The 13,838-nt window shown below is 45.4% G+C and overlaps 1 protein-coding gene across 1 annotated transcript in view; it reads right to left on the reverse strand.

The window, feature by feature from the left end:
* The window catches only part of GM2A (ganglioside GM2 activator), a 59,448-nt gene extending 46,377 nt beyond the window's left edge, over positions 1–13,071 (reverse strand). Inside the window, exon 1 of the mRNA XM_069654004.1 lies at positions 12,788–13,071. The gene's annotated coding sequence lies outside the window, so the exon portion shown is untranslated. The remainder of the gene's footprint in view (positions 1–12,787) is intronic.
* Positions 13,072–13,838: the final 767 nt, after the last annotated feature.

Genomic DNA, 13,838 nt, shown 5'->3' on the forward strand with positions numbered 1-13,838 from the left:
GAAGGCAAAGGGGAAACCAGGGCTGAATGGCGGCCACTCGAGGTCTCATTGGATGACTTCAGAGCAATGCTTCCCCTTGTGTATAGGGATTGGCTGATGAAGGATATACCCATCAACCTGAGATAACCCATCTGCAAAAAGAATAAACCAACCAAACAATAGCTCTGGGGTGGCTACGGTGGCCGCATGGTCCCGGTGGTTCAGTGCATAGTTGTAGTGATAAGTTTAGTTCCACAAAGGCAAATGCCAGGTGTGGGAAGGCAGGAAGAGGAAGTCATCTGTTGGTCGACTTCTAATGTCTTGCCTGATCGATTTTTGTAATCCCCCCACCCCTGGCTCTTAAGCCCAGCCATTCGCCCCCCCAACCTCAACCAAAGAGAGCCTGAGTGGATATGCATAGGAGTTGGATGGAGAGGACTGGTTCAGTGTTCCCTAGAGAGTGTGGTATGGTACATGTAGTCCCATGACATGCACTATCCTGAGTGTGGTAGAGGGCATTCTGGTATATGCGGTCCTTTTGGGGCTCCTGCACTCAGTGAGGCAGAATGCATTGTGGGAAATGTTAGACTTGTCATTTTTATTGCGAGCCCAAGTGAGGCACAGTGCATTGTATATATAATATGTAGTCCAGTGAGGTTAATGCGGTGACTTATGCAGCATTCACTGTGGACGTGCATTTCTATGAGGGCATCTATAAAAGGTTAGACAGCGCTCATTCTAGGAAATGTAGTCCAATGGAGCCTCTGTGGTAAGCAAATAATCATCCATTCTGGCATTTGGTGGGTCATACTTGTCGCTGGAGTACCCCTATGCCGAAGCTTGATTGAAGAGATACCAGGGCTCAAATACTTCGCCTTTCAACTTCCTACTCTTAGTACCAGTGATTCAGAAACAACGCCTCAGAGGTTACACATTTCCAGAGCAAGCTCCAGTCTTGGAGAAAGCCCCAGCCCTGCCCCATTATCTCCAGCGTAGTTGCAAAGCATCCGTTTTGCTTTGCCTTCGGACTATTTTTATTTTCCAGTTGTAAATGCCAACCTATCTCCTCCCCATCTCCTCTCCACTCCCCATCCCTCCATCTCCTCTCAACTGCTCTCCCCTCCCCATCCCCCATCTCCTCTCAACTCCTCCATCTCCTCTCAATTGCTATTCCCTCTCTCATCGATCTATCTCCTCTCAACTCCTCTCTCCTCCCCCATCGATCCATCTCCTCTCAACTCCTCTCTCCTCCCCCCATCAAGCCATCTCTCAACTCTCTGCTCTCCCTCATCCCTCCATCTCCTCTCGTCTCCTATCGCCTCCCCCATGTCCCATCTCCTCTCAACTCCTCTCTCCTCCCCATCCCTCCATCTCCGCTCATCTCATCTCTGCTCTCCCCCTTTTGCATCATTTACGGTCATCCTGCCTCTTTTCATTATGTGCTCTGAATTGGCAAATACTTCTGCACGCGTTTTTTACAAGTGGCTCTTAAATATATAATTATTGTGTGCTCCTTTCAAGTAATTGAGGTTGGTTCTAGGTACATGATGGCTGTACCTATGCACACGAGTCTGGACCTGGGCCTTCTTTATCGAGCCTATGGACACATCTGTGCAGTAATATTGTACAACACGTACTGATGTAACCCCATATTACCAGGTCCCGTTCCTTAGTGTGTTGACTAAACACCTTCCTACTTAGTGGGATGTATACAAAGCTTTATTATCATAAAGGAAGGTTAATATTAAAATAGATTTGCCAGGAAAACATATATTACACAGCCACAGTAGTGGCTGTGTAGTTATTGTTAAGTTGCTGTTTCCATAGGAAGAGCACTTTTTGGGCGTCTTATAACTCAGCTCCCCATGGACGATTCGTCATCAAACTTTGCAAAAAAAGTATATCGGTCACGCTGAATTTTTTGCAAAGTTTGGTCCAGGGGGGCAAAAGTTATAGGGGGGTCCCAAAACGTCTTTTTTTCCCATAGACTGAATGGGGGAAAAACTTTGCGCACGCCTACAGGTCAAACCGCTGAATGGATTTTCACCAAATTTGCGGCAGGGGCTTGGTCCCGAAAGCGTGCTTTTGTAAATTTGGTGACAATCCGTCCAGTAGTTTCCTTTAAAACGACCCAAAAATATGTCTAAAAAAATTAGTGATAGCTATGTCCGCTCTGCGGTCACACTTCTCTGTTCATTCCGCGGACAAGATACCATTTGGCAAGGGGGTTGCATCATGACCGGGGACACGCGACGTCTCCGCCGATTGGCTGCAGTGAGCTGTGTTTAGGCGGCAGGTGTTAATGATGTATTCGCCATGTCCGCCTTGTCTGGGATGTTTGTAAGTACTGAAAATGAGGGGTCTCATAAGGACAGTACTTCAGTCCGTGCTGTGCGCAGACAACTTGAAACTGTTCTAAGGACACGCGTGGTGTTAGCAAACATTACAATTGAGTACATGCTGTAGTTACAATTTTTGTTTCTATGGGTGTCCTACTAATTTCTACGCCGCCATGGGTGTGATATGCTGCGGTGGTTGTGGCCAGGGCCTAGAGTCTTGGGTGCATGGCCGTAGGCTGTAGGCCATACTCCCAAGATGCTAGGCCCTGGCCACAACCACCGCAGCATATCACAGCTATACCTACACCCGTAGTCTCGCATATCGATCAGGTGGTTGTGGGGAGGGCCTAGAGTCTTGGATGCATGGCCAAAGGCCATGTACACAAGATCAAATGTATACATAGAGAATTTATAAGCCACTATGGGTGCGATATACTGTGGTAGTTGTGGACAGTACGTAGAGTCTTGGGTGCATGGCTGAAGCCCATGCACCCAAAAACACATTTATAAGCACTGGAGTTAGCCACTATGGGTTTCATATACTGCACACCCATACATTCAAATATATATGGCCTTAAACCCAATACTCTAGGCTCTGGCCACAACCACTGCAGCATATCACAGCTATAGATACACCCGTAGTATCAAACATCAATCAGGTGGTTGTGGGGAGGGCCAAGACCAAATTTATATGTAGTGGACTTACAAGCCACAATGGGTGCAATATGCTGTGGTGGTCCTGGTCAGGATGTAGAGTTTTGGTTGCATGGCCTTCTTATAAGCACTGAAGTTATAAGACACCATGGTTTTTATATAGTGCATTGGTTGTGGGCAGGATGTAGAGTTTTGGGTGAATGGCTGCAGGCTGTAGGCCGTGCGCCATACTCCCAAAACTCTAGGCCCTGGCCATAACCACCACATCATATCACAGCAATGGATACACCCGTAGTATCGCTTATCGCTCAGATAGGTCTGGGGAGGGTGTACAGTCTTGGGTGCATGGCTAAAGACCATGCACCCAAGAACAAAGTTATAAGCACTGGAGTTATAAGCCACTGTACACCCATACATTCAAATATCTATGGACATACACCAAAACTCTAGGCCCTGCCCACAACCACTGCAGCATATTACACAGCAACAGTAGTGGCTGTGTAGTTATGGTGAAATTGCTGTTTCCATAGGAAGAGCACTTTTTGGGTGCCTTATAACTCTGCTCCCCCTTAACAAATCCTCACCAAACTTTGCAAAAAAAGTATATCGGCCACTCTGAATTTCTTCGAGAAGTTTGGTGATGTTTGGTCCAGGGGGAGAAAAGTTATAGTGGGGGTCCCAAAATGTCTCTTTTCCCTAAAGACTGAAATTCGTGTCCGTGGACATGTGGCGATTTCACTGACTGGTTGTGGAATAGCGTGAAGTACGTCAGCTTTCTTCAGTGCCCCCGCCATCTTTTATTCATGTTTTGGTCTCCGCGGACATCGCCAGTAACACATACAAAACAAGACACCATTGCACTTGTCACACTTATGAAATACTATTTCTGAAGGTGAGCTTTAAGGAGGCTGGGATGGGAAGTGGCAGCACAAACTCAAAAAGTGGAGTTTTGTTGTCACCAAAGTCATACGGTAAAGTGGAAGTTGGTGATCACTGTACGACTACCAATTAGTGCGTCTGTGTTACAATGTTTTTAGAATAATATTGCCGTCAGATTGGCGTCCTACGTTTTCAAAACTAAGCCTGCCATCTGCACTGTTTGATGGAAACAGCGATTCTGGAGGTGTATGGGAGTAGCGGTTCTCATAATTGGATTTCAATGTGTTGTTGCAAAGTAAGAATGTATTTGCCTTCTGAGTGAAGGTCACTTGAGTTGCTTTTTTGGTTGCACGCTCAATAGGCCCACGCATCCGAGTGAATCTATAAGGGGCAATTGTTTTTTCACCTTGAGCGAAAGGGAAACTTTAGAAGCAATTCAAGGAATGAAAGGTTCGAAAAAAATTGCATTTGATAAGATTATGTTTTTAAATCGTTTGTAAGCTACATGAAATATCAGTCCACGAAGATTCTTCGATACGAATACATTGCTGTCTGAGTTGGCCAAAAAGAATGGAGGCAGTAAATATTATGTACGTTTATTTTTGACGAGACTACACCGAACTACGTTTTAATTTTATATTAACGAAACACTAATTGTGACAATATAATTGAAGTATTATCTTTCTGCGCAGTTGTATTTTTCCTCCAATAACAGAGAGTGCAGACTTTCCGCGTTTGCAAGGTATGACTAGACTCGCCCTTTTTCAGCATTAATATTTCTTCTTTGAAACGTTATTTTTGCCCACATAGCTTTCTGTATCACTTTGCACGTTCTTTTGGTCTTGTTTGAAATCACGAGATGTAATTTTTTTTTTACTTGTCCATTCATTTTATCTTCATAACTGAATTATCATCTTCCTGTCTAGTTGCCATTTTTTTAAACCTTACGGCGAATGCAGATTCTCAGCGTTTGTAGCCTGTCACTATATTTACATATTTACACATGGTCAACACTAACATTTCCCTAAAATGTCATGTTTGACCACTTACATTTGTGTATTACTTTCCACATTGTTTGTGTCTTTTTTGCAATTTTTTGCTAAAGGTTGGGTATTGACACATATTTTCTCTTACGTTTTCCGGCCAGGTACATCTTTCCGTACTGTCCGTGCCATGGTTTCCAGATGCCGAGTGACAGCTTTTTTGTACGCCAAATACAACTGCTCGTGACCAGTTGCCTGTCCATCACAATTATGTGGGATGACAGCCCAGGCCCCCTTTGCCCGTATGCTGAACTCGCTATTAGGAGCAACATCACATCATTTATGGTGGTGTAGGCCGAAGGTCATGACGTCGTCTTGGAAATCACTGTGCAAACACAGCGGGTGCTTTAACCAAAAACACATACTTTTTGTATGGAAACAGAACAACATGTGCCTCATCTTTAACATTTGCAATGACGCCCTTAGAACCATTGTTACAATTTCATTGAAAATGGGATTACTCCGATGGTCTCTGACAGTTTCTTGTTAAATAAATCTACTTTACAAACTCTAAAATGTTAACGTTTTCTTTTACAATCCAGTCTATCATTTCAAAATGTAAGGTACTACGTTGTACGTCGCTGTATGTTCATTTACAGGTTCTGCGTCACGTCACGTACTTGTGCTTTTTGCAGGCTACCATGGAAATGGAAGAGGGGCTATGTATGGAACAACCGCCTTCCCTTTCTATGGTGGCCATCTTGAAAAAGGATTTTGTTTTGTAATCCGACCCGCCGAAAGCGCGCCAGATTATAACCAGAAATCCTATTTTTTAATAGCACACGTTACTGCTTTGCAAATCTAGACTATTACTGGCAAATATTATTGCGTCTATGTCCTTTACTGAGAAATATAAAGTACATCGAGTGTATATGATTTTTTAAACTTTTTTAAATATATTTATACTGTGAAAGGTCGCTCTTAACGGAATATTTACTTTTTTTACGGATGGCTTTCTTTTTTGGTAGGACAGCTAATAAGGCAATTTGCGAATGGCAACGAGCAAAGAGGCAACAAACTGTAATATGGGCCGGTAGATGGACGGTGAACATTTTTGTGCATTTGTTATTTGTAAGGTAGCTGCAGTGTTTGTCATGCTCCTTCATTACAGCAGTACTGCTGTTTCTTGGGGAGGAGGGATGGCCTTAGCTGATGTTGTTTTTAGATAAGTAGAACTTTTGCTAAAAGTATATAATGTGTAGTGCATTGCTAATGGCTGACTACCAATACGTGTTGGCGCTGTGCAAGGGAAATGTTGAAGGTGGACGTTCCTACATCAATATGAAATCTATTTCCACACTGTCCACGAGGCATACATCTTACTGTTAAGTGTGTACTGATTCTCAGACACGTCACCGTTTTGTACGTCAGTATATTGTCATGTGGCATTCTCCGCAAGGTGTATACTCTTTAGCAAAAAAACCTTGTTAAAAGGACGGTATGGTTAAGTTGCCCTACTGAAAACCTGTGACATTTAGTAAAAAAAAGACTTTCTTAAAGGAACGTTATGGTTACATGCTCCTATTGAAAACCTGTGACATTCAATAAAAAAAAGACTTTCTTAAAGGAACGTTATGGTTACATGCTCCTATTGAAAACCTGTGACATTCAGTAAAAAAAAGACTTTCTTAAAGGGACGTTATGGTTAAATTGCCCTACTAAAAACCTGTAAAATTCACTAAAAAAAACTTTATAACCGTGACATTATGGTTCGAGGTAAAACCAAAAAACCCCTGAAATTCGCCAGTTATGGTAGGCTAAGCAACCAGAACTGGCTGCACCACTGTGCACTGCTAACACTAACACCCAGGACATCAAAGATGACATCACAAATGTCATTGATGACATCACATGTATAGCCCCTTCGTTTTTGTTCACTGCCATATCTAGGCCAGGTGGGTTTATTTACTGACAGTCAGAAAGTTACCTTTGAAAAGGTATTACATTTATAGATATTGCTAATCTCACATGTTCTTACAATACTTTCCTTAGAATTTAATCACATCTTAAGATGTACATATATAGTGGAAGAAGCAGGCCTGAAACAAAGCAATCATTTTTGTGCGTGAATACAATCATGTTCATTATACACAGTTGCTACTGATACTGCCTCTTGTTTGCTTACTTTACTCTCCATATATAAGCCCCATATTTGTATGCATTGTAGACTATTTATGTTTTGGGTGTATTACTACAAATATGTAGTGAGTGATGCATTATTAGCAACTTAGTACATGTTTCACAGACCAGAAAAGTGTGATACAGAAACATTCACCTTTTTATTATACAACTTTGGAAAGTACAAACTTAGCACCTCTGTGGTGTATGCTGCAGCCAATACCTACATTTCTGCACGAGTAGGTTTCTGTACTAGAAAGAACACGGCAATGGAATTTTCTTTAGAACAGTACATTGCGTGATGAAGTATGTACTTTATTACACATGTCCCGATAATCCCTGATATTTTTTTGCTACAATTACATTCACAACCCCTCGTCTGAAAAGTAAATGAACATGTGATGTCATCAGTGATGTCATCAATGACATTTGTGATGTCATCTTTGATGTCCTGGGTGTTAGTGTTAGCAGTGCACAGTGGTGCAGCCAGTTATGGTTGCTTAGCCTACCATAACTGGCGAATTTCAGGGGTTTTTCCTCGAACCATAATGTCACGGTTATAAAGTTTTTTTTTAGTGAATTTCACAGGTTTTTAGTAGTGCAATTTAACCATAACGTCCCCTTAACAACGTTTTTTTTAGTGTACATATATATACACATATATATATACATGAACTTCTTAATACAATGTTGATATGTTTGAATATATATTGATCTCAGGTTAGGTCCATTCTTTCAGGACTTAGTAACCGTATATGTTTTCCGGGCAAATCTATTTTAATCGTAACCGTCCTTTATGATAATAATAGCCCGTCACTTGGTGACCACTTAGCTGCCAGTCATGTGGCATCAACGTGCAGGGCGACCTTTTTCTTAATGTAGACCCTGCTCTTTCAATGTAAATTGGCCTGTATGGTGTTTACCTGCCATATCTTTGCACCTCAGGCTACCTCTTCTTCATAGGTTTCGTTCTGTTAAAAGGCGTGTGGACTGCACCACCTCACCAGTGTTTTGCTCAATGACAGCAGTAGCGGGGTGTGCAATGATGTTCCCTTGCATGTGCTTAACTTGCCTGGGCATGTGAGGCATCAAGTGGCAGTGTGTTGGCTTTGCAGGGCTTGTTCTGGTGGGGGGGGAGGCATGGCACAAGGTCTCACGTCCTGAAGGTGTGCATGGCACTGCCTGGGACAGCACTCACGCCAACTCTGCACGCATGCAGGACTTAGTACAGTGGGCGGGGGATGGAGGTGGTCCTATAGAAAGACAAGGGAGGGGAGTGGATACTGCTATGGACACTATGAATAGGGCTGTTTTGGGATCTTATGTTATTTGGGTGTTTGTAAAGTGCTGAACTGCCCCGTGTGTGGCCTCCTAGCACTCTGTGCTGGTCTGTAGTGTATTGCAGCACCTACGTGGGCTTCTGGTAGATTGTAATCTGAAATATAAACAATGTACTTTTTGTCATTTTTATGTTATGTATGTTATCGTCATTGGCTGAGATGTTATGTATTTTTTTCTTTCTTTTACGTGAATAAAAGTGTCTAAAAGTTCATAAATGTAACTAAGAAGCACAATTAAACAATACATATATATGCATAAACAAGGACAGAGGCCTTGCAACTATGAGCTGTGCAGAAACGGCGCAGGCGGGTAATAACGAGGCGCTCGGTCAGGCGGTGTCGTGTTCTGTGTGGGGCCACAGGCGGGGCACGCGTTGATTGTGTAAGAGGTTTCACGTGGTTTGTAAAATCCAGTGAAACGTCAGGTGATGGTGCCTCACAGGGATGCTATGCTACGCGTCCCATTGTTATGCAATGTAATATGCTATGTTGTGTCTTGTTATTGTATGTCATATCTTATGACTCGCAGTGTTCACCCGGGCTCTGGTTGACAGTCATGAGCACATGTGGGGGGCAATAGTTAGCATCTGATGCTATGACCCCCAGGCTTCTTCAAACAGTTGAGGGTCCATTTCATTTACTGGAGGCCAGTTCGACAGGTCAAGATAAGGTGGGAGGATTTAGCACAAACCGTGCACATTGTAAATAAGCCATGTTATTAAAACAATATTAAGTGCAGTGACAACGTGTGTTGCGTTATTGCTGCGCTGCGTAGGATGTTTTATAACCATGAGAGAGCGCGAAGGGGTGGTGTTTGCGGGTATACACTGCTGTGCACCTACACACGGGACATGGGCAAGGATCATGTGGTCTGATATCTACATCTCCGCCCAGACGCCCCCTCTTATCTTATCTACTCTGGACTCATTTAAAGGGACCAGAGGCGGTCACGTGATCGCGTGGTGATGGGAACGCTGGTGGGAGGCTTGTCAGTCCCTACCCCCTCCCCACCCCCCCACGGAAAATGAATGCCTTCCGCACACACCTATGCTTGGGGCTGGGAGGGGTTAGCTCTGGAGTGAGTGCTGGGAAACCAGAGTTGGAGAGCCCTCTTCTCCAGACAGGTAACCCGCTTCTCTCACCCACAAAGCACACATGAACACACCGTGAAAGTAATCATACATATGGATCTTGAAATACAGCAGACACCAGATAACAGCTCAGACTATGAACCACTCAATAACAGTTGAACACCAAGGGGGTGGGAGGGTTTTAATCCATAAAGTGCCTCCATGAAAACGTTATGTTCCATATGCTATAAAAGCGCGACCAGCCTGCAAGGCATGGCCTTGCTGAGAAGCCCTGTATCCGAGGTCGTGAATGTGTGGCTAGGAGGCCCCAAGGTCACTGGCTTGGACTGGAGCATAGGCAGGGACAGTGTTGGGGCCTTTCAACCCTTTCAAATGAAAGCGGCCCCCAGCAAGTGCTCCTGTGTTGCCAGCCAGCAGTCTTCTGACACGGCAATACATTCCTTTATATACTTTATTCGGGAGGGGGGGGTGGACTTTAAATTTGCATTTTTCAGTGCTCGCCTTAAAAGCTGCGTTTGCTGCAGCCCTTCCGGCCGTTACTTCCCTCGGGGTATACAGACATGTTATCAACTCTTTAACACTGGTTCCTCCACATCAGGTCCTGGCTGACCAAGAATGCTTTGTAGCTTTTTAGTGGCCATTTAGTGTTTTAGTCATGTCAAACATAAAACACCTTCAAAACAGGTAAATTATGTATATAGATTTTGCAAGTAATGTTCTGCAAGGCCAGGCTTTTAAATTATTTTATTTTGAAATGTAATGCAACTACTGCTGGTTAGTGATATTTGGCAGCTATTGACTTTATCTTTGTCACCATTGCAATGTATGTACCCCACGGGTACCTCGGGCTGTTTTCGCTCTAAGCAAGGGGGACCCCCAACCACCCTGCTGAAATGGGCCCCACATATCATCAGTCAGGCCTTCCCATAGGGAAACAGAGCAATGCTGAAATGCAAAGCCAACGTGCTAGAGCGGGCCATTTTCTTTTCAAAGGGGGTCTGTTTTTTGGACAAGACGTCCACTTTTTAGATTCATGATTTACTTCACGCTGCAGCAATTTCGTTATCACCACTGTTACTGAACAAATCTATATAATATATGTATGAGGGATAGAGAGAGAGAGAATTTGTTTAGTTTGTTCCTTATACAAGTCCACACCGTTCCACCAATCTGCACCAAATTCTGCATAGTTACCTGTTAGGACCCTCTGGACATTACTGACTACATAACATTTGGACACCCCACCCCTTTCCCTAGATTTCAGCCCCTACACATATGAGAGGGTTGCCTGAAATTGGTGAAACATCAATACGGTTGTAGAAGGACCGGACAAAGCTCATTTTAAGCGTCTCGCCATGAGGAACAAAACTCAAAGCTCCCCCACCTTGAAAACCACATTCCAAGGCCCTAGGATGCACCGTTTCCTGGATATGTGCACCGCAACGCACTGCACAGTGCTAGGGTGAGGTGATAAATGGGGAGATTGCACATGCCACAGTATACTGCAGCACGCCAACTCTAGCCTCCCCTCCACGTCTGCTCTGTGGTATGTCAGCCAGCCACACACAACCAGTATCAGTGCAGTGCAAAGCACATCAAGGGATAAGCAACTCGGAACAGTCGACCAACAGGATCATTGATTTTCAACAACTGATGAGTGTTATCATCTCTGTTTACAGAACCCATACAGGGTACAGGTACTTTTTCTAGTATTCTTTAAAATGCACAATTTGGAACACATTTTTAGAAAAAAAACTCCCATGTGGTTACTAATCAAACAGTCTGTAACAAAAGAAGCGAATTGTCATTTGCGACTGTGGGACATTTTTAAATCGGTGTTCAAGCCAATCGTATGCCCCAATTGGACCTTGCCAATGAGAACATGTGATGAGGACTCCAGCCAATCAGAAAGCACGCACATGTTGCATGACAGGCCGCAGGAATACATGAATCCCAGATGCAGCTCGAGAAACACCCAGTGCTGCTCGGTTGAGAAACAAGCCACAACATTTTGGACTTGTGGCCACACGTCTATCCAGCCAAGAGAATCTCAGACTCTGCACACAAAGATGACAAGCGCCCTGGTGATCAAAGAACAACGTCCCGAGCAAGAGGCTGAAGCAGAGACCCAACCTTAGCAGAGAAACGACAGCCAGCCACTCGGTAAAGACGCCACGGAGATCTGATATTCAAAGAAAGTGAGCAATGATGTGCAAACCCACTGAGAAACCCAGACACAGCGTAACGTGAAATGCTACGGACTACTCTCACAGACAACGAGACATCCCCACACAATGGTACCAGAGTGACTTGTACATTCAGAGAGACAGTAAGCGACCGGGAAATCAAACTAAGGGCAAACACACATTAAGCTGAACATGATACCATTAAAGCAGTATTAATCGAGACGACTTCAGAAAAAAGAGAAAAGGGAGTTGAGAGGGGACGTGCATCATAACATCAAGAGTGACGGTAGTGGCATGCAGGTGGGTGCAAGGGAGAGTGCAGGGGTGGCAGTGACAGTTAGTACAGCAAGGGTAATGAATAAGACAGTATGGGACTCACAGTGATAGGAGCGTGGGTCACATTGACAGCATGTGGCCGAGTTAATTTAAGAGTGCCAGTGAACAGAGGGGGCGTAATGGCATTACAGTTGACGGCGGGGGCGCCAGTTGACGGAAAGTGGTTTAAGTGAAAACAGTCTTAAAGGGAAAAGAGGGGGCGGCGGCGAATGAGGGAAAAGTACAACGGACTATCCATTGGCCGGTGCCACAAGCAGCAGGAGGCCAGAATGACACGGGGAGGGGGAGTGAGGATTCAAGAGGCAGCAGTGGATCGGAGAGACTGTGGTGTGGACAGACAGTGGGGTGACCCTTCAGACGGTGGTGGCGGTTAGGTAGGTAGGATGAGAGCACCCGGTCTGGAGTTGGGATGGGGATCTCGTGGCCCACGGGGACAACGACTTCACAGGCGACCTCGGAAAGAGCAGGGAGTCCCAGTGGCAGCAAATGAGCCACGGGACAGCAAGAGGGTCTCGGAAGCAGCCGGGCACCTGTGTGACAGCAGGCGGTCTCAACGACCTGTGGGGCTCCCTTTGCGGTAAGGGCCTCTCTGGACAGCCCCGTGTTCCAGGGGCAGCAGAGGGGTCTGGTGAGCGTGCACACCCCAAGTGACCGCAGAGTTTTTATTGCAGGGGGGGCCCACTGACAGCTCGGGGCAGTGACAACCGAGAGAGCGTTGGTAATGGGTTCCCCCAGTGTCCACAGGTGAAAGCAGCTGACCTGAATAACAGCTAAGAAGTAGCAAAACCAGGGGGCTTGATGGCCATAGTAAAACGCACTCACCTGAAGTGGATCTCTCGGCTTCTGGTGAGATGCTGTGGCCGGGCCCTTTATTTAGGGCTGACTCCCTCACGCCTACTCTCGACCCCTGTGCCCTTCTGCGTCCCCTCAGAGCGATAAGGAGCTGGCGCCGAGTCTCGGAAAAACTCGAAACAAAAGCCCTGTGTGTTGAGTGTGTTTGATCGCTTGTCTATCAGATCACGCGCGTTCCAGCCCCAGCAGGCTCCGCCCCTTTCAGTCCCACCCCCAGCAAAGCAACCCCCATCTCCTGCCGAGGCTACAGCACTGCTCCGCGGCGGGGACGGTTCTCCCACTGCCCGGTGCCCTTCCTCGCATTCTTTTCCGCATTCACCGGGCGTCCCCTCTAGGAGAGCAGAGCGCCGGTACCGGTGCTAGTCTGTGCCAGGGCGCCCTCTGCTGGACTGCAAGGGACCAGTGCAGTCTGCATTCATTAAAGCTTGCTTAGCATCTCGAATCTCGTTCTATTCTTTGCACCCTAAGTTTTGCTCTGTCCTTATTTTTCTTGTTCTTAGTATCTTCATTTTGGTTCAGCATAACCAGGAATGGGGTCACTTCCGCCATGGTAGTGACGTGCTTCCTCTGTTTCCTCTTTTTCCCTTTACTGGCCGGGTTGCGACCTTAACCCCCCCCCCCCCCCCCCCCTTCTTCCTGCTTCCCCTTTTGTCCACATCCCGTTCCTAGCCCGGGCTCCACGTTTTGTGCCTTTGTGAAAGTTCGAAGTGGCAAGTTACACATTTCTTGAGTCGGGTAGATTGTGGGATGTGGTGTTTTGACATTTAAATATATAGGCGAGAGACATCTTTATGGGAGGGCAAAGGGGCACTTGGCATGGGCCCCTTCCCCAAGACTGCCTAATTCAAAGATTCAACTCCCATTGGCCACTAAACCTAAATAGCACATGTATAGCGTGCTGCTGAGACTGTAAACCAATTGCTTGTCTGTTATTGAGTAGATTCTGCTCTGATTAATTCACCCTGAAATGATTTTTGTGTTCACTGTGGTATACATAGTTTGCACATTCACTACTGCACAA

This window comes from Ambystoma mexicanum, chromosome 3q (assembly GCF_040938575.1).
Source record: "Ambystoma mexicanum isolate Mex_15411 chromosome 3q, UKY_AmexF1_1, whole genome shotgun sequence".
NCBI classification, from domain to species: Eukaryota; Metazoa; Chordata; class Amphibia; order Caudata; family Ambystomatidae; genus Ambystoma; species Ambystoma mexicanum.